Below are 27,945 nucleotides of genomic sequence, written 5' to 3'. Positions count from 1 at the left end.
GAGAGCTCTGTGGGCATAGGCTGCTGCTGTGAGCATACAAATAAGTTTGATCATAGCTACAGTTTCCATGCCTAATGTCAAACAACTGTCTTGAAAATCCTAAGTGAGAGTGTGGTGGGTAATTCAGCACAAGTACTGATCTCTGTTGTCTTGAATGTCCTTGACAGTGGTAAGAAGTGGGGACCCACTGGGAAGAGCCACCTGAGGTGGCTTCATGACATGATGGATTTTGAAGAGATGTCTTAGACAGATCTAATGTTAGAACAATAAAAGTGGTACCATGGCTATAGGAGATCCTGAATGCACGACATTCTTTATCACTGGGATAAAGAACACTCTAGATTAAGTTATTTAATGTTCACCTCAGCAAATGGAACAGCAGGGTCAGCAAATCTCATTTTGAGTCAACAAATGCAAACATTGCATTATTTCTTTTCCCCACTGAGATACTGTTGTAACACACATAGGATGCTGGACACAGCAAAGTGGCAGCCAAGTTCTGTATTCTTCTACTTAGGTAAACTTCTATTAGCCTGCAGAAGTCAGTGAACACAATTATATTAAAACAATGTGTACCATGGACCCATTGGTTAGAAGCCATATTAAATGCAGCTTCGTGCATGGTTAGTCATCCACAAACATTTCTGTTTGTAATAATAATGCTGTCAGAAGTAGGCCTTATGGGGCTGAAATGAGGTTACTAAACAAAAGTATTAAGGGCACGGTCTGTGCAGTGTGTCACTTGGTCAACTGGAAAGCAGTGACGACTTTTCTTATACTTTCCAGGGTGGAATTCTTCTCAGTGTATTGGTGTGAGGTTGTCTCCGGAGGCATTGCAATCTGTTTATAACTTCTTGGCAACAGCTTTTGGAATAAGGCCAAAAAGATTGTCAAATAATACACAGAGTGGAAATGAGTTGTTTGAATTTTTCAGCCATTCTTCCTTTTCTTAGGGCCAAAGATGTAGTTTTATAAATCTCCTTAATTAGTAATTTCTACCGGAATGAGTTAGAATTATTAAATGGAATTTAGCTCTTCTGAATGATGTTCAGTCATTAAATTATGACAGCTGGTATGCAAAAAAATGTTGACTTATTCTGATTGTTCTGATGCCTAATAGAAAATGTAGTTTTTTAAAAGGGTGTTCATGGGATGGCATTCAAAAACAAGCTTAAGCAATCTTTTTGAGATTGGGAGCCAATCCTTGAGACACCTGGGAATGAACAGTAAAAGGATTGGATATGTTGGTTGAATCAGTCCCCTCATTTCACATGTTGATGTTTTAAGAGATTGGCGGCTTGGCAAACCATGGTGAGAGATGACCTCTTGAGTTGAAGGCTTATGTTCACTCTGTAGTTCAGAGGTCTGATCTTTCAAATGCTTCCTGACAAAGCTCTCCTCATTTTGGTCGATATCATTTTATTTTGACAGATTAGTCACAGCATCAGACAGATGCAAGTAGCTATTGTGCCAAACAGGTCAGGAGAACTGCTATGTAGAAATACTTACAACTGTGGTCTGTTGCAAAATACGTGAATTCATGAGAGAAGACACATCGATAATGTTTTCAATGAGAAGTGTAATTATGTGGCTGCTTTTTGCATGCCTGTCCTCTCTTCTTCTTTTATTCCTTGATAGAAAGTCACAGGGCTCCTTTTTTTAGCAACAGAGCAATACTGTAGCTTAGGTATTTGAGTGGAAATTTTGAGGGGTGTGAGGAGAAAGAAAAATTAAATCCTTTTTTTAAACAGAAAATGTAAGAATTAATTTAAAAGTGACTCAAATGATAATTGTTTCCAAAATTACAACTTTCTAATCTATCCCTAGGTGCTGTAAACTGCAAACCATAATCCTGTCTTAATACTGCAAACAAATCATAGTGGAACTAAGGGGAACTTAATTTACCGGTAAGAGTATTTTCCTTAATCAGTTGTTTTATGATTTTTGATTGTATTTAATTATTGCAGTACATAGGGCAGGAGTCACACAAGATAAGGATAAGGAGACGTTGCAGAACTTTTGTCTGCACTACGGTCTTAGCGTAGATATGGACCAGATATATCATATAGTGAGGGTTTTTTCGTTTTTTGAGTTCCATTAAATTGCTGGCTTATTTTTGAAAGATCAAAACCCTTACCTTAAAGTTATTTTTCTTGTTGGCTGACCTGTTGGCATATTTGAAAGTGGCATATTTATAATATTTATCAAAATGTCATTTTTAATAGAAAAAAATAGTTTCACCACTGAGATTTGAAAAGGTTGACTTCTAAGGAGGCTTGAAGTTTCAGTAAGAAAACCAGTATTTTCAGGGGGTAAACAGAGCTCACGCTTCATAGTCTGAATGACTTACAGCTTCAGTCACTGTTCCTTGAATTTGAATCCATTTGAAATCTGACCTGAATCCTTGATTGGAGTTTTTTCAAATTCTTTGTGCAACACCAAGCTGAATTTAACTAATTTCAAAGAGTTTGGAACAATGAGAAAAGTCCACATTGGAGGGAGGGCCAAACACACGGTGATATAGTTCTAGGCAAGCTATTTAGCTATTTTGATGATCCATTTTGTAAATCATAAAACTGGAATAATAGTTGTAACTGTCTACAGGTGCAGCTTAAATTAGATTATTACGATAATGAATATTAGCACTGGGTTTGGTCCATACCATTGTGTTTGGTTCAGTAAGTGCCAATAATTAGTATCACAACTAGTTTTTAAAGACAAAATGATTGGAGGAAAAACAAAAACGAGTTATTTTTTTCTCAATGATGAAAGAATGATTTTCTTACTTTCTCAAGAACACATTATGTCACCAAGAGAATATGCACTCCAGAAGAAATAAGATATTACTTGGTGTATGAAGAATTTTTTTCTATGCATTTGTTGCAAATGGGACCTTAATACAAATATAAAATAATGAAGACAATGTGGAAAGAGATAGAGAATCTTGACTTTATGGGTTACTGTTAGCTTACCTGATTCCTGGTAACCCCCAGCGGCCTTCTAAATGAATGCGGGCCATACCAAGAATAAGTCTATGAAGAAACTGTCTGTGCTTTGAAAAACATTTGCTCTCTTCTCTCATCCACTGGAGCGGTTTTACCCTCCACTATTTTTAGATCTTCACTTGGGAACTTTCTCCAGGAGGGGTTCTCCATACAGGCTTTCTAACCACGGGGCATCTGCAAGTCTCTTGTAACATTAAAAATGGTTTGAAGTATATTCTAATATCCTTAGAGAAAACTCTTCCCAAAACCTGATTAATCAATTCCTTTGATGATGATTGTGTGGGATACATTTATTCCATTAAAACACTTTTATGATTTCACTTTAAATGAATTTCTAGTTCATAAGAAACATAGGTAAATCTTCTGAGATAGTAATGAACAAAATACAATACCCAGGGTATTAAATTTTAAAAAAGAGATTATCATAGTACTATAAGAAACTGTAATTGTGGTTGTGTCATGATGATGTATTAATAATTATGTCTCTTGACATCATGAAAATGGATAGTAACCTGCAAAACACCCTTCTTGCTCGTAGCCCTGCATTCTTTCCTGTATTTTATTGAATTATGTTTATTTCTTGTGTTCCTCTTGGTGATTGATGAAATCATTATTTAATTCTACAGAATAAGTTCCCTTACTGTCAGTTTTCATTGTGCTAGGGAAATCAGCCATCAGGTTCCAGGAAGGGTTTGTGGAATCATAGTCATAAAACACCCATACCCACACCCACACACAAACACGCATTTACCTAATCTTCATTTTTCTTTTGAGAATCTCTTGTTTGGAAATTTCCTCCCAGAATACCCAACCTCTCAAGAATTTTAAAACAATGGAGTAAAATAATCTTCAAGCTCTGATTAGATTACAACATATGATTGCTAATTTTGTTTTTACATGTTTCAACACCCAAATTTATCTGAACTTAGGGCACAATAAGCAGTTTAGCTGTTAGAAATCTTATGAGATTGAGTTTGTGCCTATCAGATGAATATAGATTTATATATAACATTTCAATTATTGCTACACTTATGTATAATTTATCCAAAGGTGATGTTATCTATGCATCTTAACAGAAGGCTTAAGTAGTTGAATGACAGAGACTACATTTTTGCTCCAGAAAATCATGATAAAACATGTGCTGTGTGGTCACCTTGGGTCATGTGCCAAGACTGCTTGATGATACTTATCTCTACACACTGCATCTCGTACTGATTTATGGATTTGGATGACTTATTTTATGTCAAAGACATAAAGAGAGTAGAGAAGAGAGAATAGTATTTTCATTTCAGTCTTAATAAAGTTCTATCCTATGAGACGTTACAGCTGTCTTCTCTTGGTGGTCTGTGAAGTTTTTATAAAGATATTGATATTTTCCAATGACACATAAATCTACTGCTAGAGACCATTCAAATGCTTAGTTACACCAGGGCTTGGCTCCTGTACCCTGAGGAGGACATGATTAACCAAATCCTCCTTTTTAAATGTTCTGAGGACAATGAGCTGCACATACTGCACAAATGCAATTTGCTTGACCAATCTTGCCTCTGTCTCCTTCTAGCTCTGTTTACAATGCTTCATGCTCAGTTAAAATTAATTCTTTACACATTGGTCTCATGAGCACATCTTTGAGAGCAGAGTTCAAGTTAAATTTTTATTTGCATCATTGCCTCTGAGAACACAATCTGGGGCATATTAGACGCTTTGTAAGTATAGAGGTGGGGAGAAAGAAGAAGAAAGAGAGGAACAGAAGGAGGGAAAGATTTTCCTGGTAGATCACTTTTTGGACACTTTCTGTGCTGAGAAGTTCTGAGATTGCCTCTCTGGATCCTGTTATCTTGGCAGTCTTGCTAAGAGTTTCCATTTACACTTACACATGGTTACTGATGAGTCTTAATGTTGCCTTAACTATCAGATCTCTGACAGTCCCACCTAGCCAAGTGGGACTCTGGTCAAGAAGTTCACCTCTGTTAAATAAATATGCATAGATTTTCAACATCTCTTCAGATGCATTTAGAGGAGATGAAAGATTCCACTGGATGCTAGAACATTGTGCATAAATAATCGAAGTTGTATGCTCCTCAGCAATGATGCTAACCCATATCCTTTTTTTTTTCTTTCCCATGATATGAGGATATGAGTGCAGCAGAACTAGCTCCATGCCTTGTCCCAGAATTAATCATTCCTATCCATATTTGATGTCTATACCTTTTAAATATTTATGGGCTGTTATGTTCCTTTCTTGTTGTTCACCCACTCTGGGGACATTCAGAAGCCTCACATTTCTTCCTTAGCCAAACACCCCATTCCCTTCATCCTCTCTCAGCTGTTCTTTGGATTACCTCCAAATTGCATACATAATTTTGGTATTGAGGTGCCAAAAATACATTTGTTTCAACTGGAGTCTTATTGAAGTTGCTTTTACTCAAATCACGTACTCAAATAAATTTGATTTCCAAGGCATGAAAATTCAGTAAGGTCTCCGAAGGGAAGCTGAGGTATACAAATATTTCGTTATAATGCTACAGGTAGATTTTAAGTCACTAGGAAAATGACATCTCAAAATCAAAAGATTATAGACTGAGCATTGTATGAAGAATTACATTTTAAAGCATAGGTCTGTGATCATTTTGTAGGTTTTTGTTGTTACTGTCAGTCTATTGTTTTTTATTAATAATTTTATTGAGGTATAACTGATACACAAAGGACATATTTAATGTGTACAATTTGATGAGTTTGGACATATCCAAGGACTCATGAGACTGTCACTGCAATCAAGGTAATAAACGTATGTATTACTTCCAAAAGTTTCCTCTGTCCCTCTGTTTTTGTTTGTAAGATTTTAATAGGCTCAAGCTCAATCTTCATAGCCTTTTTTTAAGTTAATTTTTTCTTTCTTTCCAAATTCAGAAGGCAGATTCATTTCATCAAAAGAAAACAGTTCCTCAGTTGCTATTGCATTGCAGAGAAAAGACTGACTATAATGACCATTAAATTATTAAAGAATAAAGGATACTGAAACCCAGCAAAACTTGGGTGATCTCTTTAATAAGCAGACACTTTTAATCTTATATTGACATTTAAAAGGACTGTTCAAGTAGCAACATGACAGACTGCACGTATAAAATGTCCATGAAAATATGTAGCACAGCTAAACAAATAACTTAGAGCAAAATCCAATGAAGGGAGAAAATTGTGTTTCCTCAAGAAAAATGCTATTTTTTCCCTAATGCAATTCTTGTTGGAGAAAAATACCATGTAAAACATTGACACAAATCACAGACATCTCTTCTAAACAGTGGATTTTATTGGACTGCACATGTGTGCAGATATTTGAGGGCTTGGAAAGGAAGCAAACCAGTGAAATATATCACTATTATCACCAACACAACTGCAGAGGGCAAAGAGCAGACACATCTCAGAGCCTAGTGATGAAGCAGGGAATTAAAAAGTAAATCAGAGCCTCTGCTCAAAGGCTAATTTAGTCTGTCATAATTGATCTGCAGTGGAAGGAAGCCTCATGCACAAAGATCAAAGATTAGTGACTTCACATTTACCACAACATCCCCACCCTAAAGGAGGGGAAAAAATCAGAAAGAAGAAAGGGGAAAAAAGAAGAAACATATCAAAGCTCACTAAGAACCCTGTGCAATATAATCTACCTTTCTTAAGGATAGCATGCATTATTAGAAAAATGAAAATGAATCTTATTATGGCATGTTTGAGTTCTACCTTCGAAAGAGTGAGGAACTGGCACTATTGGCTTAAGTAACTTATTTGCAAACAGACATTATTAGGCAGTGCCTTTTGCTGTAGTTGCTTCCCTTTATTTGTAGCCCTTCAAATGCATACATTAAGATTCTCTTCACAGTTGCAAACAGCAGGTAAATAATTGTATATTTGAGAGACTATTGCCTATTGAATTTAAGTTGGTCACAGACTTTGGTCCATGCTGACATACTAATTGTTAACTTCCTGTTAACCAGTTATATCAAGCCTTATGTATTTTTTGTTGTTTCAGTACATACTGTGAATATAGCCAGCTCCCTAACCCTGTATGAATATTATATGGGGAGGAAAAAATCCTGTTTCTCTATTCTTTTAAAATCTGTACCTGGGGCCTCTGAATTAAACTAACAAAAGACAGATTAATAGGAAAAAAAAAAACATACTTTTTTTTTTTTGAGACAATTCTCACTCTGTCACCCAGGTTAGAGTGTAGTGGTGCAATCATAGCTCGTTGCAGCCTTGATCCCCCAGGCCCAAATGATTCTCTTGCCTCAGCCTCTTGAGCAGCTGGGACTACAGGCATGCATCACCACACCTGGCTAATTTTTTATATTCATAGAGATGGGGTCACGCTATATTGCCCAGGCTGGTCTTGAACTCCTGAGCTCAAGCAATTCTCCTGCCTCAGCCTCCCAAATTGCTGGGATTACAAGCCACAAATTTTATTTGATGTTAGTAATTTAATTTTTACATGCAGAGAGGATGTCACAGTAAAGAAGTGAAAACCAAAAAAGCAATTAGACCAGGTTTGCATACAATTTTAACTAAGGGTGATAAATTGTGTAGAAGTGACAAGACAAAGGAAAAGAGATTCAGGCTTCTAGGAGCAGTTAATTGTGGGAAGTTAAGTATATGGGCAAACCTAGTGGAAGATTAGGGTTATTTTTAGTAAGATTTATGTGTGCAGATCTATCTCAGTACTGAGTTTCTATCTCCAGTGATAGTGGTTGTCCTCCTGGTACAGCAGTGGAAAGGGGGAAGACCCTCACAAAAGGAAATGTATGTCCTCCTTTTAGGCCTATAGTGGGGAGGCAAACAGCTGTTTCTGTGTTTGCTGCTTGCTGACTGCCTTCAGCTCAAAGTAAACCTTATGAAAAAGTGGCATATTTTGGGGTGACATATTCTGATCTCTTTCAGTTCCTATTTATTATATTCTCCTGTCATTATGCTTTGTATATTTTATGACATTTTAAAACTGTGCCATGTGTAAAATGACAGTGAAAATGAAAGTAATCATCTTATGAAATGTCTTTCTAGTTGTCTAATTATAGGGTGCCCTATTAGTTTGTAGGAATTAAGCATTTTCAAAGGCATTTATTCAACAATTGTTTTTGTGTGGCTGTTAAGAGCCACAGGGTTGAAGATACAGTCGCAAACAAAGAGAGACACAGTTCTTATCCTCATGAAGCTTATAATCTTATAAAGGCAGACATGTTATTCAAGTTATAATGCAAACAAATGTAAAATTGCTGCTCTAATAAGCACTAGAATATGGTGAATTGACCTGTGGTGGTCAGAGAAGGCTTCTCTGAGCAACAAATGCCTGATCAGAGATGAGAAGTAAACTAAACCAGAAAGTAAGACTAGAAGGATCCGTTTGATTGGGAACTTTATTAGAATGCTTTCATTTTTCTTGAGATAGATGTGGAATCCATCTGTGCTGGGGAGGTAAAAAATTAGTCCACCTATCAGGCAGAGGACAGAGTGCTGTAGACAATTTACTGAGAATGGATTTTAGTTCCAGAAAAATATGAGTTCCAGCTTTAACTCAGCAACTTTTCGGTTGAAGATTTGGACAAACTAGTCAACCTCTCTGAACCTGAGGCTGCTAATCTGTAAAGTGGGCTCATAATCCTTATCTCAGATAATCATCTCAAGTAATGTTTGTTATCAATGTCATCAACATAGCGCTGATTTGCAATGTGATTTTAGGCAAACCATTTTATCTCTTTGAGTTTCAATTTCACACTTCTTTAAAATGGGGGATGTTGGATTAAATGGTTTCAAGATTTCTTCCAGCTCTACATTCCGCGATTTTGCAAGCAAATGTAAAGCTGGAAATTTCTGTCTAGATATCATGGGAAGCCTATATCCTGGAAAGTTAGAAAAATTGTTGTTTTTGGAAAGTAGACTTTTTAAAAGGGCATAATTCCACCCGTTAGCAATTTTACTTATATTTCTTTAATCCACACTTAGAAGTTTCTATTATCTTAGATTAAATTTTATAGCACATATTTCTTCTGCTAAAAAGCCTTTAAAGTGTTTCAGTGGGATGTTTAATTTCCCGTTATGGTTGGTTTCTCAAATCGTTCTTTTTGTAATTGTCACATTTTTACAGTCCTGTTTAAAACAAATTCAGTTTTTCAACTGAAAATATCAAGCTGAGTTGGAAATTGAAATCCAAGGACTGCAAAATCAAATGATAATAAACCAACCATAAGGTTAAACTTTCCAACCACCACAATCTTAGAGACCACCAGAAATTTGTGTTACTTGTTTCTTATAAAATATAGAATAATCTTTTGAAAATTCTTGTGGCCAAAGTAAAATTTTATTACGTTTCTAAATCTAGAAAAGAGAAAACTATTTTTAACACCTTGTTACTTACTTAAACATAAAAATATTTAGTTTGATTGGAGCCTCTTCTTGACTCTATTTATATTTCACTTAAATTACTATTCTTTTAGCTATACAAAGCCTGCTTTTGATTATATTTATGTTAAACATTTAATCTTTCTTTGTAGACCCACAGATTTAAGAAAGCATCCAGATATTTATATATATATATATTTTTTTTCTATTTTGGTATTTTAAAACCTCACTCTTATGTTTTGATTAATAAATACTCTTAAGTGCTTTCATATTTATCTTTATTTTACCTTAGGAAACACATATTGAATATATTAAATAGGTATACCAGGTGCTATTGTCCTTATGTTATAGGTTAGAAAACTGGGCCATTGATTTATTCAAGTTCGATTGTATATTTATCGAGTGAAAATTAGATCTCATATCTCATATCTTCTAACTTCTTATTTCGCATTGCCTTACTGATTTTCCAAGGTAAGGCAGAACCTACCCAATCAAATGAAAGAGTGCTGACATGAATTAAATCTGGTTAAATGCCAGATGGTCTGATTGTCCTCAATGATTATAGCATTCAATGGTATTTTATTTTCATTTACCCTTCCATTTGTTTCTTATAATATTTCCCATTTTGTTAGCCTATGTATAGATATGCTTTTCATTAGTGAATGTCCAATTATCATGCTTTCATTTTGGGTGGAAGACTGATTAGCATGGATTAATTAAGCTAATTAAATAATTATAGTTACTATAATGTAACTATATAGAAATCAACATTAGCATGGCCTAATTATCTAGTAGTTAGGAACATATGCTTTGGAGAGGTGATTTAAGTGGGCTTGAATTTGACCTTCCATACTTACTAATAATGTGTGCTTTTACAAGTTACTTAATCTTTATGAGCCTTAATTTCTCATCAGTAAAGAGGAGATAGTAGTCCTTACAGAGTTTATTTTTAATAGACACATTTCTATAATTGTACTATATTTTATACATGGTAAAAGCTCAATATTATTGTTAACAATACTTTTATTGCCCTAGCCATGGCTGTGACATATCTCATTATGAACCAATTATGCTCCCTTAGCACCATAGTTATAGAGGATGGGACAGCTAATGTAAGTTAGGTTGTTTAGAGTTCTTCCCTGAGGATTTATTGAATTGATGCTGAAGTAACAGAGCTGGTATCAGAGAATTATACCAGTACATAAGCAAGAAAGAAACAAGAATAAGCAAGATAGTCTCAGAGGTGTTTGGGTTTCTGGATCCAGGGGTCTCTATAGCTGGTTCCCTCTCTACCTTTTCTGTAGTTTTTGTATGCGGGCCAATATAGTTCCATAACTTAAGTTAGTTTAGTTTAGTTTGATTTGGGTTCCTGTGACCCACTAATGCAATCCAATAATACAACATCTTAAAAGACACATTTCTTTGTTCTTCAAGTTAACATGTATTACTCACAACAGTATCTTAATACTTATTTATTTATATGTTTATTTTCTTTCTCCCAATTACTAAAATGTAAGCTCTATTTGAACAAAAACTTGCAGCACTCTTTCTTCAGCTGTTGGAAAACCTCTACCACCTACTAGGTTCTCAGTAAATATTGGGTGAATAAATAGATAAAAAGAGAAAGAAAGTGACACTTTTCTAAAAGTGCTCCTGAATTAAAATTGCGTCTGTATTCTTTCCTGAATAGACTAGAAAAGGACACAAATTTAACATTTATTGAGAACTTACACTGAGCTAGCCATCATGTTAGATATTATATACATTTTGAACTTGATGGTATTATCTCCATTTTACAAATGCACAAATGGAGGGACAAAGAGCTAAAGTCAAATTGGTGGCCTCCTGGTTCTCTGCTCAGACCGACCTTTGAGAACCAGCTGCTTCCCCAGCTGCTAGGATGTGTCCAGTAGCTAGCACTTACATGTTAGCCCTGTTTTAGGGATTGCCTCAGTGGAAGAGAGTACTCCTTTGTGCAATGTCATGTCCCCTTTCCAGGGAAGCCCACGTCTAATGCCTATAAAGGCCCAACATCATCAGCTCAGCTCAGGACAACTCCTGCTTCAGAACACCCCTTTCCCATAAATTGATCTCACATCCCTCACTAATAAACAAGACTCTTCTTCCCAGGGAAACCAACCTGCTATGGTAATTTTCAAAGATCTCTGCCCAAGCTAGTGACATGGCCTCTCTAAGGAGGTAAAGTGGGCTGATACCCACTGAAACTTGGAGAAGTATAGTTCCAAGGTATGATTTGAGAAAGGGCTAGGTATTTTCTAGGGTCTTAAAGATAGGTTTTTTAGCTGGGACACAGGGAGCTGGTGATGAGATGATTGTCAGGGCAGCAGACATCAGACTATGCAGGGCCTTATAAGCCATGTGTCTTAGTGCTTTTGTGCTGCTATAATAGAATACCAAAGACTGGATACCTTGTGGATAGTAGAAATTTGTGTCTCACAGTTCTGGAGGTTGGGAAGTCCAAGATCAAGGCATCAGCATCTGGTGAGGGCCTTCTTGATGCTTCCTTCAGAGTGCAGGTAGCCATGCCTCACATAGTGGAAAGTGGAAAGGCAAGCTAGCTAAATCCTGCATGAAGCCTCTTATAAGGCCTTTCTGAGGGCCTTAATCCCATTCATGAGGGAGGAGCCCTTCTGACCTAATCACCTCTTAAAGGCCCACCAGTTAATACTATCACATTGACCATTAAGTTTCAACACTTGCATTTGGGAAGGGATGCATTCAAACCCTACCATCACGCAAAGAAGCCAAAATTATATTTCCTATTGTCCCTATCCTTTCCTCAGATACCAGGATTTGCCTATCTCCATCTCTAGCTACAATTGTTCTGAATTTTGGGGCCCATTTTTGCTCCATGAATTTGTATTTGAATTCAAGACTTGAAAGATTAATTTTCCTTTCAGAATGTTATTCATATACCCTTTCATTCTTAATCTGCTCACTGGTTTCCTACTATAATTATAGTCTCAAAAAATGGTTGCATTCTGGCAAAACGATGTTTTGAGTTATAGTTGTTATGCAGTTAGTCAGTTGTTTGTAGTTAAAAAGTCTCTTTTTTATTCACTGAAATGACTGGAGTCCCAGCTGCTAGGATTCAAAGGCAACAGGGAAGATTTCCTAGAGTTTCATGTGATCATAAAAACCTTTCCAGACATTTTAAGTGATTATGATTTCTATGCTGTATTGACTTACAATTAGAGATCATTCAAGTAACTTAGAATTCAGTAACTTCTAGGTCACAGAGAGGCACAGATAGACACTGTTGACAACCTTTTGTTTGATAATGGGTGGTGTCTTTCTGTGTGTGTGTGTGTGTGTATACATACATACACACTAAACTGTACTGCTATATGTGTGGGAAAAAGTCTAAATACTAAGGATTTTTATTCTATTTTGGGCAAGTATCTGTGCTCAATGGATGCAAGTTGGTATCTAAAATCTGAAAAATGCAAAGATAACTGGATCATCTGTGTACTTCAAGCTTTATTTTCTTGCATAGTTTTTTCCTAGTATTTCTTGACAACCTAGAACAGTAGTTCTCACCTTTGACTGCCTATTACCATTGCCCGTAGCATATTTTAGATCTAAGGATCCCTGGACAGATACTCTAACTCAGTGGGTGGAGCCCAGGTATAGCTGTTTTGTTTGTTGTGATAGTTGCTCTTTTTAATGTCTACTCATTGTCCTGTAAGACAACTAGGGTTGTGAACCATTGGTCTGTTACACTATCTAAAAGGAAGGTGTCTGTGGATTGAGGCTATTTCTTACCTTGCCTACTTCCACACTTTCAACTTTCTAAAATTCCTGGGATTCATGCTCCCATTCCCCAAAGAATAGTGAGTTACCTATAATTATCTACAGCATCCATCAATAATGCCTTTAGTTCCTCACTTTGAGTTCTGCTTAGAGCTAAACATATTCTAAGCAAAGTAAGGAGGTTTCATGCTTCTGTGTATGCATAAGTGTGTGTGGCAAAGAGATGAAACATGAAAGTGAAACAATACTGATAAATGAAACTTAAAAATATAGTACGACTTTGATAGGTAGTCTATATTCTGGAACTTCATGAAATCTCCAAATTATTGTATATTACCATAGCATGCAACTTTTGCTTATAGCATGGTAAAGCAGAGTTCCTCCTTTTGAGTGATGTACAGCTATTGCACCACTCTAAGTGGTAACTTAACATAGAATAAATATGAATAGAATTATCTAGAGTTGTACAACTCAGTACCTTTGGTTTGGACTAGAGAAAAAGGCCTTAGAGTAGTGGTTTTCAACCAGGTGTGATTTTGCCCTTCAGGAGCATTTGGTAACATTTGGAAATATTTTTTAGCTGTTAACACTAATGAGGGAGAGACTTGCACCTGGTCAGTAGAGGCCAAAGATGCTGCTACAGTAGAGGCGAAAGATGCTGCTACATGTTCTGCAACACACAGGACAACTGAGTGCCCACAAAGAATTATCTTGCCCCAAATGCAATCATGCTGACGTTGAGAAACCCTGGCTTAGAGAATTGTATTAGTCATCCTGGCCCATAAAATTCCCATGAAAATTTGGGAACGAAGGGAGGATTCATATGTATGTTTTTGGTATTGTATTTCTAGCGCCTGGGAGCTTGCTTAGCATGCAGTAGTTGCTAAATATGTTCTTTGGATGACTGAGTGATGGCATGATTTGAATCAGACAACATTATTTTACCAGCCCTGGAATCTGGACAAAAGGGGGCTGCTTAGGAGCAAAGACACGAGTCTGTGTATTTCTGTGGTTGCCTTTCCATGGAAATTCCCATTCAAGGGGATACCTAATATGTAAGGATTAAAGATGCCTCCTCCGTGGATTTTCCATGGTGTCTCACATTCTCTAATTAGTTATTCCTTAAAGTTTTGTCCACCTGTGTATCTTTAGTGGGTATGGCTTCATGTCACCTCAAATATGGAGGCATTAGCTTTGTTTAGTTCAGTATATCCCAGATTATGGAATGGATAATACTGAAGGGATATCAAATGTTCATATGTAATCTAAGATATAATTAAATAATAGACTTACATAAAGCATTTTTTAAAAATTTTTAGTTCTCTTTCCCTTAATTCTTTCAGTATTTCAGGTAGAGTCAAAGGCTGGTTTTGTGCTATCACAATTTTATAACTAATTTTTAACACCATCTCTTTTTCTTCTTCTTCTTTTTTTTTTTTTTTCATGAGACAGAGTCTCTCTCTGTAGTCCAGGCTGGAGTGCAGTGACACCATCTCAGCTCACTGCAACCTCCGCCTCCCAGGTTCAAGCAATTCCCCTGCCTCGGCCTCCCTAAGTGCTGCGATTACAAGTATAAGCCACTGTGCCTGGCTCTCTTTTTCATAACGAGACAGCAAACCTCAAAATCAGAGATTCAGTTGGCCACAGGTCTATTTAAAATTGTTTTTATTTCAATTCATGTATTTTTTATGTAAAGTAGTGTTGATTTCCCATTTATAGCAGTGGAGAACATATTAAGATATTTTAATTTAAATAGAAAAGTAAGCCAATTAAAAATAAGTGCAAGTAGTTCACAGATATGAAAAAAATCATAATCATGTCACTTAGATAGGTGAAGAAATCATTGAATTTATTTGTTTTGTTAACATTGTCTCTTCTTGAAGGAGAAGATGGAATCTGGAGATTGCAGCTTGAATGGCTCCGGAAGAGGCAGCATGTTCTATGGATTGGATGTGTTTACATAACTGTGGGGCCACATGGGAGGTGACACAGGAAGGCTGAAAGAGGACAGTCTCAAAAGGGGGGAGCAAACCTTGAAAACACCTGCAGGGCCCTTTTAATGGCCAACTGCATCAATTTAAAATGTTCACTTGCTCCCCCATGGCTGTCTGTCCAGGCAGAAGCAACATGACTTCTGGTTTGAAAGGCCTCTCAGATTAAGAGAGAATATTGTTTCTTGGGGAAATCAATCATATTATTATGAATCATAGAATTATGAGTCATGTGTTATAGGTTGTTTTAGGCAACAAGACCTCAGATGTCCTTCACTTCAACCACTCTTGGGATATTGAAGGGTATTGCCATTGCAATCTGTGGCCAGCATCTACTTCCACATCTTTCCCTCTTGGGGCTTTCAAGTCCAAGCTTGAAGTTATGTTTGTAGGAGCCTCAAATCTCTCTCTCAAGAATTTTCATTTGTTTTCCCCAGTTCTCCCCTGTGGAACCATGGAAATTAAAATCGAAACCCTGTTCTATTACTTTCACATGTTTGAAGACAGATTTGATGCCTTACTTGAGCCATTTTTTTCTTCAAGAAAACATTTCCAGCTCCTTCAACTTTTCCATCCATGAGATAATCAGTCCCTTCTTCCAACTTCGGACCTTGCCTCTGAATATACTCAGCTTGTCTGAATCAGTTTTAAATAGAAGCACCTACACTTGGATACAATTTTCCAGGTGTTGCTTCAGTGGGACAAATGAAAGTGAGACAATTGCATCTCTTCTTCTAGATATAATACTTCTTTATCCGTACCCTAAGGTTACTAACTTTTTGGCAATTTCATCACATTGTTATTAACTAAGTCCTTTTTTTTTTAATAAAGAAAGTACTACAATTATCACACGCACTTATTTTAAATGTATGCCAACATCGTTTTTTTTTTTTTTCCGAGACAGATTCTCCCTTTGTCACCCAGGCTGGAGTGCAGTGGCTTGATCACGGCTCATTGCAGCCTCGACTTCCTGGGCTCAGGTGGTCCTCTCATCTCAGCATCCTGGGTAGCTGGCACTACAGGCACATGCCACCATGCATGTGCTTTTTTGTAGAGATAGAATTTCACCACATTTCAGGCTGGCTTGGAACTCCTGGGCTCAAGTGATCTGCCCATTTCAGCCTCCAAAAATGCTGGGATTACAAGCATGAGCCACAATGCCTGGACTGCAAATGTCTTTCTAATAAAAGTATGTGTATCTGTAGTGTGTGTGTGTGTGTGTGTGTGTGCGCGCTTGTGTGTGTGTGTGTGTGTGTGTGTGTGATATAGTGGGGGTGGGGCAGGAGATAGGAATTGCAGAGAAATACGAACAAACAGTTAAACACAAAGAGAAAATGGAAATTTGAAAATATATGAAGTGTCTGACCCCAAGTTCAAGCTGAGAAGCTAGGCATAGATTTTATTTTTCCTTAGCCTGTTTTTAAAAAAGTATTTCTTCGAAGTTTGGTCTGTGAGCCACTTATCAGCATCATCTTATCAGGGAGGCCTTTCCTGTATATCCCATTGCTTGTTATCTCATCCACCATTCCTTGCTATCTGCTTTACCCTGCTTTATTATTTTTTTCATAGCTCTTATTACTTCCAAGCATTTTATATCTTTTTATTTACGTATTACAAGGCTTCATGAAAGGAGGTACTTTGTTTTTTTACCACTGCTATTTGTCACAATTAGTTTACTAAATGAACAATTGAATAATAAGTAAAAGGCTAACTTGGGATGTGATTGCATATGCGGATTTTTGGGTCCCAAGCTGGGCCTACAGAATTAGAATTCCTGGTCATGGGGCCCATTTAACTTACTTTTCTAGTGTTTTGTCTGTGTTCTAAAATTTTAGCAAGACTGAAAGTGCACACAATCTCAGTGCACCAAACCCTGAAAATAAAGTGTAATGAGTAAATTTTTGAAATATCAGCTGGGCATGGTGGCTCATGCCTGCAATCCCAGCACTCTAGAAGGCCGAGGCAGGCCGATCACTCGAGATCAGGAGTTCAAGACCAGCCTGGCCAGCATGATGAAACCCTGTCTCTACTAAAAATACAAAATTAGCTGGGTGTGGTGGCGCGGACCTGTAATGCCAGTTACTCAGGAGGCTGAGGCAAGAGAATCACTTGAACCCAGGAGGCAGAGGTTGTAGTGAGTAGAGATGGTGCCACTGCACTCCAGCCTGGGTGACAGAACGAGACTCTGTCTCAAATAAATAGATAAATAAATGTTTGAAAAATAAAAAAATGGCCATCTTCCTTTACATTCTTAAAGGAAAACATAAGTCTGTATCAAGGCATTAGAATATAATTATGCTGACTGTATATTTTAAGTCAACTGCGTATTACTGGCCAACTGGAGATCACTATCTATTAAGACATAAAATTTGCTATAATGTAGGTTTATTATTTACAGAGGTAAAAGGGCCTTATTCAAACCTTGTTTCGACTATGATGATGTCATGGTTGAGGATTCACTCCCAGGTCCTAAATAACATTCCAATACCAGCATGACAGCAGATTTACACAAGCACAGGCACTTGCAGACTACCACAGCTTACCAAACAAGACCCAGGTAGATCATTTCAAAAAGCTACCAAATTGACACAGCTGGGGTGTAGTTTGCGAAATTTGTTCAAAATGCTAATCTTAGAAGTTAAAAGTGGAAAGAAAAAGTCTACATAAAAACCTTCCTTGGAAGGAGAAACTCTTATTTTCCTATAAACTTCATTACTAATAAAATAAGGGAGGAGAGCAATAAGAAACAAATAAGATTAAGGAAGCCAAATGGTTTTTAAATGAAATTATTTTTTCTCAGACTTTTCCACAAGGCGTCAGCAGCTCTGTAACCACCAAATTGTCAGAAATTAGCCTGGTTTTTTTTGGACAGTTTGAGAAGCCATTCTGTCGGCCTTATTTATTGTTTATTAAATTAATTTTACTTGATTTTTTGCAGACATAAATGAGATTCTTCTGAATGATGACCTATGCCGTTAAACCTTATAATAACGTCACTAGTCACTACTTCTGCCTCTCAGCTAGTCAGAAGGGCACACCCTATGGCTTTACCTTTGATCATTGCACAAAAAGAAGAGCCAAGATTGTGTAACCCAAGTGTAATCAAAGTTACATAAAAATTACTTAGTGAAGCCAGTCCCTGATCTTTTTAGCATGATGTTTACTAATTTATTTATTTTTTTTACCTCCAAGTAAAGTATTTGGTCTTTTTAAAAAAAGAAGGAAGAAGAGCAAAATAAAGAGAGGGAGGGAAGAAGGGAGGGAAGGAAGAAAGAAGGAAAGAGGAGAGGAGAAAAATAAAGGAAGGAAGGAGGGAGAGAGAGCCTTCTCAAACTCAGAAAATAATATTATTTTTTCTATTATGAAGCATAGTGGAAGAAAATAAGGCCAGTTGCTACTTAAAATTAAGCATTGGGCTGAGGTTAAGAAAGCATATTCCATCTTTAAATTTTATGTTCACTACATGTTTGGCCTCAAAAAGTCACAAACTTATTGAGCTAAGATCTTACTTGTAAAATATATGAATTAGAGCTGAATGATATTATTGAAACATTCCAGCTTTAAAAACTGTATGGCTCTTTGATTATTAATGTAACTGTCAGATTTGAAACACAAAGATAGAACGAGTATTTAGAAACATAAGCCACAGACTTAACAACCAGCTCTCAGAAACCTTTATCAGTATTTATAAGGAGAAATAAATTTTGAATAAAAAGATAATAATTGTGAAGTACAATTATTACTGGTTATAATTCAATCTTCAATGTTTTAATAGAAATAAATTGAACGATGTATGTTCTTAATAACTTCCTTAAGTCAATAATCCAGTTTGAGAATTTTTAGCAGCTTGAGTATATTCACAGCCTAGATCTACATAGTACTTACAGGGCAGAGTTCACACATTTAAATGCTAAGGGATGAGGTATCAGGAGAGGTATAAGACAACAGGGAGTGGTGAGGCCTGGTACACTGAAAAACAGGATTGTTTTAAAGCAGGAAAGCTTTGCTCAGCTCTGGAAGAATTTTGCCGTGTGCCAAAGCAGAACTAGTCTTGTCAGACTTTCTAAGTTTTGGAAGAAAGGACAGAAATCAGCATTTTAATGTTAAAACTCATAATGTTTAAGACATGGGAGCTCATTCAAGCCTTCAAAGACATCACTGTGCAAACTAAACAAAACACATCTGTGAGTTTGGCCCCACTAGGATTTCTGGAGTTTCCTTCCTCCCATTCAGGTATCAGGTGAACTACAATTAGGTATTAATCCTTAAGGACATCTTCTTAATGACCTTGTTTAGCTATTTCAAGAGGATCCTGCCCTAAAGTATTCAGTATAGCCTTGAAACATGAAGACCACTTCAAGTGCTATGCAAAGTGAGGGAAATTTGGAGAGTAGGTTCTTCTGAAGATTTCTCTGCTGAATAAGTTGCACTCAACTGAAATACAGATGTGCCAGCACTGAAGCTCCATCGCAGGCAAAGCCGATTGATTGACCCCAACTTCTGTCCACTCAAGTGCCCCAAGACTGCTGGTGATTTATCAAGTGAACTCCTTGCCATTTGTAAGAGCTAATTCAATCTCATCCCCAGGGTGGTATAGATACATTAAGAGGTGCAGCTCTTAGAGTAGTTAATGAGAAAAAAAAAAAAAAAAAAGCCAAAGGGCTTGCTGAACATTTAACTGAAAATTTCTCATTTGTACCTGATGGTTCTGAATTTTGTCAACTGTTTCTTTGTATCCTTGTGACACGTTTCTTATTTGTCATTTTTTTCTTTTAAGAAAGAATAATATGAGGGAAATGAAATGTTCATTTGTTACTGGAAACTTACAGTGATGAGATGTGGTACATAAGACATCATAAAATGTCCCTCCTTTCCATTTGCATTTGTCACTGCTCCAAATCATTCACGTATCTCTATATCTGCATCTGCATCTAGCTTTGATTTATTCACATAATTGATGTAGAGTGAGTTTTCTCAAATACATGAATTATATTAAATTTTTGATTTATACATGTATTTGCTTTTGCATATCTTACTTTTAGATTTTTATAGCTCTTCGAACTCAGAGAACATTCACCACATCTATGTTGGCCTAGGGAATGTTGAAAGAATGATTTTAATTATGCCACATATTTTTGCACTGTTCTTATCTACAAACAATTGTATAAGCTATGCCTTTTGAATATATTCATGCGCTGTGCCAAATAGTAGTAGTGCAAAATGCTAATGTTGATTTTAAAAGAATGACCTTTCCTTGTGTGTTTTTTTCCAGTGATCTGCTTATCTAAGATGGATAGTATTGATGGACTGCACTATCACAGTCTTAGACTTGCAGAAATGCCTTGGAGTTCTTTGTTTGACATTTCTTTGTCCCTTGGGTACTTTGCTCTGACTCTGTCATTTAGACTTTACTGTAAGGATAACCAATTAGTAGTTAAATGAGTTGAAGCAGTCTTTTTATGTACTCTATTCAAATAACACTAAACTCACTGTCACATGAATAGGAGATATGAATTATTTCTTTACGCACTTTTAAAGCAAGCCCACACAGTAAATGAATTGTTCATAACCCCTGCCTTTATTGCTTTCTTCCCTACACTTAGGGACTTATTTTAAAGAAGAACTTGTAGATCTCCTATTCTACATTCCAGTAGAAATAATAACTCAGTAGGAATAGGACTATGTGGTTTTTTTTAATAAACATGTAACAGAATGGTAGGATTAGTTTTGAAAGCCATACTCTAAAGGAACAACAATGAGAATACTTGCTGGAAATTCGCCTCTTTAAGAAATAGCAGAGGACTGTCAAATTAACAAAATGCCCCTGGTCTGTATCATTTATACATGGTACATGGTACAGATATATATTGTGGACCTACTGTGTTCCAAACCCAAAGATTGAAGAAGTAAATTCTCACTTCCTGTCTTTGACATAGTCAGAATTTGGAAATATTTGGGAAGCTAGAGGTCAATACTCACAATCTAACTCTTAGAATGAATGATCCTTGGTCTTTTAACAAAGGACATCTGATTAATAAAGTAGTCTTAGAGTTGTAGGAGAAATGTGTCATTCTGGACAACAAAGACCTTCTGTCTCTTTCACAATGGGCTGTTTGCATAAAATACCAGCGTACTTAGTGAATTAGACATCTACAACACTGTGTAAACATTCCTTTCCAGTCATTGCTTCCTGGTCAGTCATAGAGACCACTTTGAAGTGCCTTTATTTTGAACACTAGGAAAGAACTACAGGAGAGCTACAGCCCTCTGCAGTAGTAATTTTTGTAAATTTGCTAATAATGATGTTACATCACGTCACTGGGACATCAAACCTGTCTAATGTGCACTACTACTCCCACACTACTACTGCTAAGGCAACAACCATTTACTAGACTTATTGGCCATGTGCCAAGTGCTGTGTTTATTACTTATTTTCATAGGATATGTTATTTAATTAACGGGTAGCTAAGAGAGAGGGTTCCAGAGACAAACTGCTAAGGTTCACATTCTTGCTTCCATTATTTGCTAGCTGCATGAACTTGGCCACATTTCTCAACAGTTCTATGTCTCAACTACCTTATCTATAAAATGGAAATACTTGCCTGATAGGTTGTTATGTGATTAAATCGGAAGATACTGGTTAAGTGCTTAGAGCACAGACTAAATGTTCAATTTGCTATAACATTTCTGTAATATCACTCAATGAATATTTGCTATCATATTTTCATATCTCTTACTGATCACTGTAACTCACATAATTGTGCTTTCTTATTATTCTTAGTTTGCAGGTGAAAAACTGAAGTTCACACTAACATTTTAGTCAAAAAACGTACTAAATTCCTGAGCTGAAATTCCAACACTGTTTGATCTGATTCTGCAGTTCCAATGAGGGATGATATGTAAAGAGAAGGGGTAGGCCTGCACCTGAAATGTTTCTAGAATTCTATACAATGATCTGTGATCCTCATATTCATTCAAAACCTATAGGTGGGAGATGTGGGGAATGGGTGGGAGATGTCAGAATTTGTATTTACAGTGAAGCAGGGAGTTTAATAAGGTGGAATTTCAGGGTTTTTAAAACTCGATGGTTTTTGTAAGGTGGGAGTGGAATGGAGAGTGAGGTAGTAAATTGGGATAAACAACCTAGGAGTCTTCTGGGATGGGAGAGATTTCTCCTCAGTAATCAAATTCTGGAAACCTTTTGAACTTCTGTCAAAAATAACAAGACGTCTAATAAACAAACCATTACATGCACAGAGAAAGAAATGGATGGGTGGGGCTTTGAAGCCAGTGGTGGTTCTTAGTCTGCGTGGCTAGCCCACTAGGGACAGTTGGTATTATTGGGGGCAGCTCTCAGAAGATTTGTAAAATATGGTGAGGTTAGTACCATGGCCAACTTTATTGTACAGTATCCTCGGTTAAGCATATATACCAGGAGAAGGATCCATCTTTCTTGCACTTTGAAGGATTTGGTAGCTTATTCAGGACTTGGTCCTATAGCTGTGGCAGCAACAAGAGCAGTCAGCTCAGCTCAAGCCTCTGTTCCTTTAGACCTACAAGTGGCTCTGATGGGGACCTGCAGTGATGCACCAGCGAGCGACAAATGGAGACATTTCTTTAATATGGAAAGCTATACAACTTCTACATGGGAAGGATTCAGTGGAAGCAATCTGGTTAGAAGGGGGCTAGGGACTCACTTTGAAGGTCTAGCTGCACAACAGCCATCATGTTCTTACTTAGATTTACGTTTCTTTGGAATTGATAAAAATTGTGAGCAAACTGACTCCTTTCCTGAGGTACAAGTTTGCTCTGTGGCTGCTCTTTCTCTTCTGTGAAAACATGAAGCTCCAGTTTTGGTGCTAGCAACAACAGGACAGAGGCTTACTTTGCAATATGTCTGATAGTGATTGTGTGGTTTACCTGCATCAAAGGGTTAAAGATGAAATAAAACTTGCATTTCATTTTGAGCAAATAAAGCAAGAGCAAATGGCATTGTCCTGAGAAATGTTAGCACACTGTAGATTCTTAAATTTATTGTGGTTGAGGATGGATGTTCTCCAGATTAGCAAGGCAGCACTTCCAAAGTTCAGTGGAGGGCACTTTAAGATGGAATTATTTACGCTTCATGTTGTGATATTACAACAATAGTTAATAAGAGCTGAAGAGATTTCCTAATTATCTGAGAGTGCAGGAAATCATTTCACCCTCCCCTTACTTGAAATGCTAGGAATCAAGTCTGCAGGAAGCTTGGCTGATCACAAATCATGTGTCAGCACCTCCATAACACTTACCTGCATAATTTGTCCTTATTATTTTTTATGTTGATGAATCTATATTGATAAATCTTGCATTTATCTGTTTTTTCCAGTATGTATTTTCTATTTCACAGTAGTAGGGACCCTATGCTCTATTTACTTTGTGCTCTTTCACAGTACACCATAGGATTTAAATAAATGCCTATTGAAAAATTAAACAAATAAGCCATGCCATTTTTGTTAAGCAGCTTTACTTGGCAGCAAGACCTCTGTTCAAAATTATGCTAAGATGAAGAGTCTCACCATCATTTCCCTGGTGACCTGTGGGCACAGAATTTAATGAGAATTTGTTTCCTTGCCCTCATAGCAACTTCCTCTGCATAAGATCCTAATTAACCGCCATAAGGTGATTTAGGCCTTGGGGGTGGGGTGGAATTATTCATTTTCCTCTATTTTACATTTATATTTTACTTCATAATACTGCATTCACTTCCTTTGAAATGTTAGTATTAAGAAATTTTCTAGTAGCTGTTCTCTTAAAATTACGAGGATTTTTGATTTTATGTTATTTTATTAGTCAAAAACTAAAACCTAAAGCAAAATCTGTAAAATTCCTTTTTTGAGGGTGTAAAATCACCTTATACATTATATCTCATTATCTTTACCGATTTTAAAATTAACACCTAATTAAACCGTGTGGGTATTTCAAAGGTGAGGGTAGGTTCTCATTGATTCTCTCCACTGAATTGTTGCATGAAGCTCAAGAAAAATGTGAAAGATTATACAGTTTTTGGGCAACAAATATTCTCCCTAAGACTTGAGATGTATTTTCTTAAGAAAATAGATTTAAAATGTGAACTATTTCCAAAATATAACATAAAGCAAATTAAGCAGCATTTTCTTGAAGGAGAAAATGTAACAATTACCATAGAAATGCATTTGCCTTGATATCGTCATTTTTAGCAATGAGTTTGATCAGCTTTCTGTTGATGATCAATTCTAAAATGATTCTTTCCTATGAAAAACCATGCTTTGGTTTCATTTCACAGCTGCTAGTTTATTTACTTCACATTTGTTGTCATTATCGCATTTTCTGTTTATTCTTGCTTCAAATGTGTTTTGCCCCAACACATGTTCAATAGATACAATCCTTTACATAAAAATGAAAGTAGATTTCTAAAACTATGTAGTATATTTACATCAAACTGTGAGTAAAATAATTTGGAATAATAAAGTGTAAAGTGTTTTAGATATTATGGCAGTGATGAAGAAAATGTATTGAAAATGATGACTAGGCCGGGCACAGTGGCTCACTCGTGTAATCCCAGCACTTTGGGAGGCTGAGATAGGCAGATTATTTGAGGTCACAAGTTTGAGAGCAGTCTGGCCAACATGGTGAAATCCTGTCTCTACTAAAAAATACAAAAATTACCCAGGCATAGTGGTGGGCACCTTTAATCCGAGCTACCTGGGAGGCTGAGGCAGGAGAATCACTTGAACCTGGGAGGCAGAGGCTGCAGTGAGCTGAGATTGCGCCACTGCAGTCCAGCCTGGGTGACAGAGCGAGACCCCATCTCAAAAAAATAAAATAAAATAAAATAAAATAATGACTAGCTTATGCTCTCAGTACATATTTTGGATTAGATTTCCTACTTCAGTTAATACAGGTTTCTTCTTTCCCTCAATATTATTGCACATGCCATAAATATATCTTGCAAAATTGAATAAGAATTCACTTTGAGGCAGCTATAAATCTTATAGTCTTGTTAGTATACAGAAAACAATTAATAAAGAATCTTCGGAATTATTTAGATTTGAGTTCAAATCCTGAGTTCAGTTATTAGGAGTTAGGTTTAAGAAATAATTCACTCTACCTCTCTTCCAGTATTCGAGAGTATAGGGTTAAAGGCAGAGCTGAATCAGATGGCAAAATATTGGCTTTATTTACACTTCCCTAGTAATTATGAATGTTAAAGGATGTTGAGCAGGATTTTGTATTTTGTTGTTGTTGTTGTTACTCTCAAATTGGTAACTAGAGTTCACAGCTGCATGCAGACATTAGCCCAGTATACCATTCACTAAAGAGAGAAGTAAAAAACTATGGCCAGAATCCTTTCTCAGGAGCTTCTTAAGAGTTGAAAGAAAAAACTCAATTTCCCCAACCATCAACCAGCTGCTCGGCTTGTGCACAGAAAGTTTTGGAGGCAGGAAGGAGGAGAGTAGCTCTTTGAAATGTTCTAACATTGTGGAATGTGCATCATTTATGATCAGATGGGATTCCCTCTATAGCGCTTTTCTCATCTCAAGTCAAATGAAGGGCTCCAACTTAATCATTTGTACAGACTGGTGCACCTGAAAGAAGGAGACTGGCAAATCTTCCCTGTTTAGTTAACTGAATCAGTAATGAACTTCCGAATCTGTTTCTGTGCCAATGTTGGGCAGATAGGAGAAAAATGGAGAGAGATGGTAGGGAGGGTCAGTGGAGCCCCTACATTCTCACCTTTCAGCCCAGCTGGGGTACATGAATGTTCTGTAGATAAAAGACTCTCTCTATATATATATATATATGAGATGGAGTTTTGCTCTTGTGGCCCAGGCTGGAGTGCAATGGTATGATCTTGGCTCAATGCAACCTCCGCCTCCTGGGTTCAAGTGATTCTCCTGCCTCAGCCTCCCAAGTAGCTGGGATTACAGGCATGTGCCACTATGCCCAGCTAATTTTGTATTTTTAGTAGAGACCAGGTTTCACCACATTGGTCACGCTGGTCTCAAACTCCTGACCTCAAGTGATCCATCTGCCCTGGCCTCCCAAAGTGCAGGGATTACAAGCATAAGCCACCACACCCAGCCAAAATAGACCCAGTATTAAGCAGCTGGGCTTGAGCTGTTGCTGGTACCTCATCTAAGGGGGTTGGTAACAGGGTACAGTGACAAAAGCAGCAAGAGGCAGTGAGATCTCCAGGAAGCTAGAGGAAGGTGGGACGAAGGTGGAAGTACCTGAGACCTGTGCAGAACCTGACCCCATAGAGGGGCCAGGCTAGAAGAGATGTGAAAATTCCAAGGTGCCAAAGAGGAAGGGGGAATCAAAAAAGAGACAAAGCTCTTTAATTTTCATTTCAGCTCCTTCCAGCCATAGTTCTGGCCAGAAATGGGGGGAAGGGGGAAACATTTTGAATCAAACTGAGTTTTAGTGACAGAAAGTGACTTGAGATTTATGGAAGAACCAAATGCATAAAGGCATGGGAAAGGAGAATTTGGCAAAAAAATAGTGTGGAAAACCGTGATTGAAGAAAAAAATGGAAATATTTCAGGCCAATGAGGGTCTTTGATAAACCAGTTACAGCTGGATTAGAGAACTCTGTGAGGCTTCACATGTTATTTTCCCTGAATTTAAACCCTGGGACTCAGTATTATTTCTAACCAATCATAGGTAGAGAGGTTGAAAGGGAGACTACAGAGACCTGATTGGTATTTTTACCACCTGGACCTGGAAGCACTGTCATTGACAGATCCCAGGTGTAGGCAGAAAGGGCAGGGGATCCGGGTGCAAAAGAATGAGGCTTGCCTTGTTTTTGAAGTTTCCATTGAACCAAGCTGATTAGACATCTACCTGTTGTTCTAGTTACTGTTACCGCATAAAAAATTACCCAAAATTTGGTGGCCAAAAACAATAATTTATTTTGCTTGTGATATTGTGGATTAAGAATATAGACAGGGCAGTTCTTGCTAAAAGTTTTAAATGCAATTGCAGTCAAGGTGTTAGCTGGGGCTGCAGTTATATGAAGGTTCACCTGGGCTGGCTGTTCACCATGGCTTCCCCACATGGCTCATAGTGGATGTTTGCTGCCAGCTGGGAGCTCAGCTGGAGCTGTGGACTTGAGGGCATACACATGTGTGACCTCTCCATCACAGCAGTCTCAGGGTAGTTGAACTTCATGCATGACTGCTGGCTTTTTCAGAGCAAGCATCTTAACAGAACCAAGAGGAAGTAGAAAGCTTTGTTTGATCACACCTTAGAATAATTGGGTACAAGTATATCATTAAGACCAGCCTGAATTCAAGGAGAGCGGTATAAGCCTCATCTCTCAATGGGAAGTTGTCAAAGAGTTGTGGACATGTTTTAAATCTATCACCCTATGAAAAGCCAAAAATACTGCTCCAATCCAAAAAAAAATCTTATATTTTGGCCAAAGTTCCATTTTCTAAGGATTGTGGGGAGCGGGAAGGAAAGTTTTTGTGAACTCGGGCAAGTCATTTTAACTCGCTGATTTTCAGTTTTCTCTTACCAAAATGAAAGCAAAAATGCCTACTTTATTGTGCTATTGTTTAATGGGGTGAGGTTGGTGGCTCATGCCTGTAGTTCCAGGTACTCAGGAGGCTGAGGCAGGAGGATTGCTTGAGCCCAGCAGTTGGAGACTGCAGTGAGCTGCGATTATACCACTGCACTCCAGCCTGGGCAATAGAGTGAGACCCTGTCTCAAAAAAAGCATTGCGCTTTTGTAAATTTAAATGAAAAGACAGTGTCTAATACATAGTAGC

General features: G+C 37.2%; 1 protein-coding gene across 10 annotated transcripts in view; it reads left to right on the top strand.

Annotated features, from left to right (window-relative positions):
• The window catches only part of CHL1 (cell adhesion molecule L1 like), a 213,735-nt gene that overhangs the window by 46,117 nt on the left and 139,673 nt on the right, over nt 1-27,945 (top strand). For 7 of the 10 annotated variants that reach the window (XM_054482123.2, XM_054482122.2, XM_054482117.2 and 4 more), the window contains exon 2: nt 1,828-1,907. The exons of the other annotated variants lie outside the window; for them this stretch is intronic. The gene's annotated coding sequence lies outside the window, so the exon portion shown is untranslated. The remainder of the gene's footprint in view (nt 1-1,827; nt 1,908-27,945) is intronic. 10 annotated transcript variants of the gene reach the window in all.

Source organism: Pongo pygmaeus, chromosome 2 (genome assembly GCF_028885625.2).
Source record: "Pongo pygmaeus isolate AG05252 chromosome 2, NHGRI_mPonPyg2-v2.0_pri, whole genome shotgun sequence".
NCBI classification, from domain to species: Eukaryota; Metazoa; Chordata; class Mammalia; order Primates; family Hominidae; genus Pongo; species Pongo pygmaeus.
Note: the sequence above shows the minus strand (reverse complement) of the source record. Positions and strands in the feature narration are given on the sequence as shown.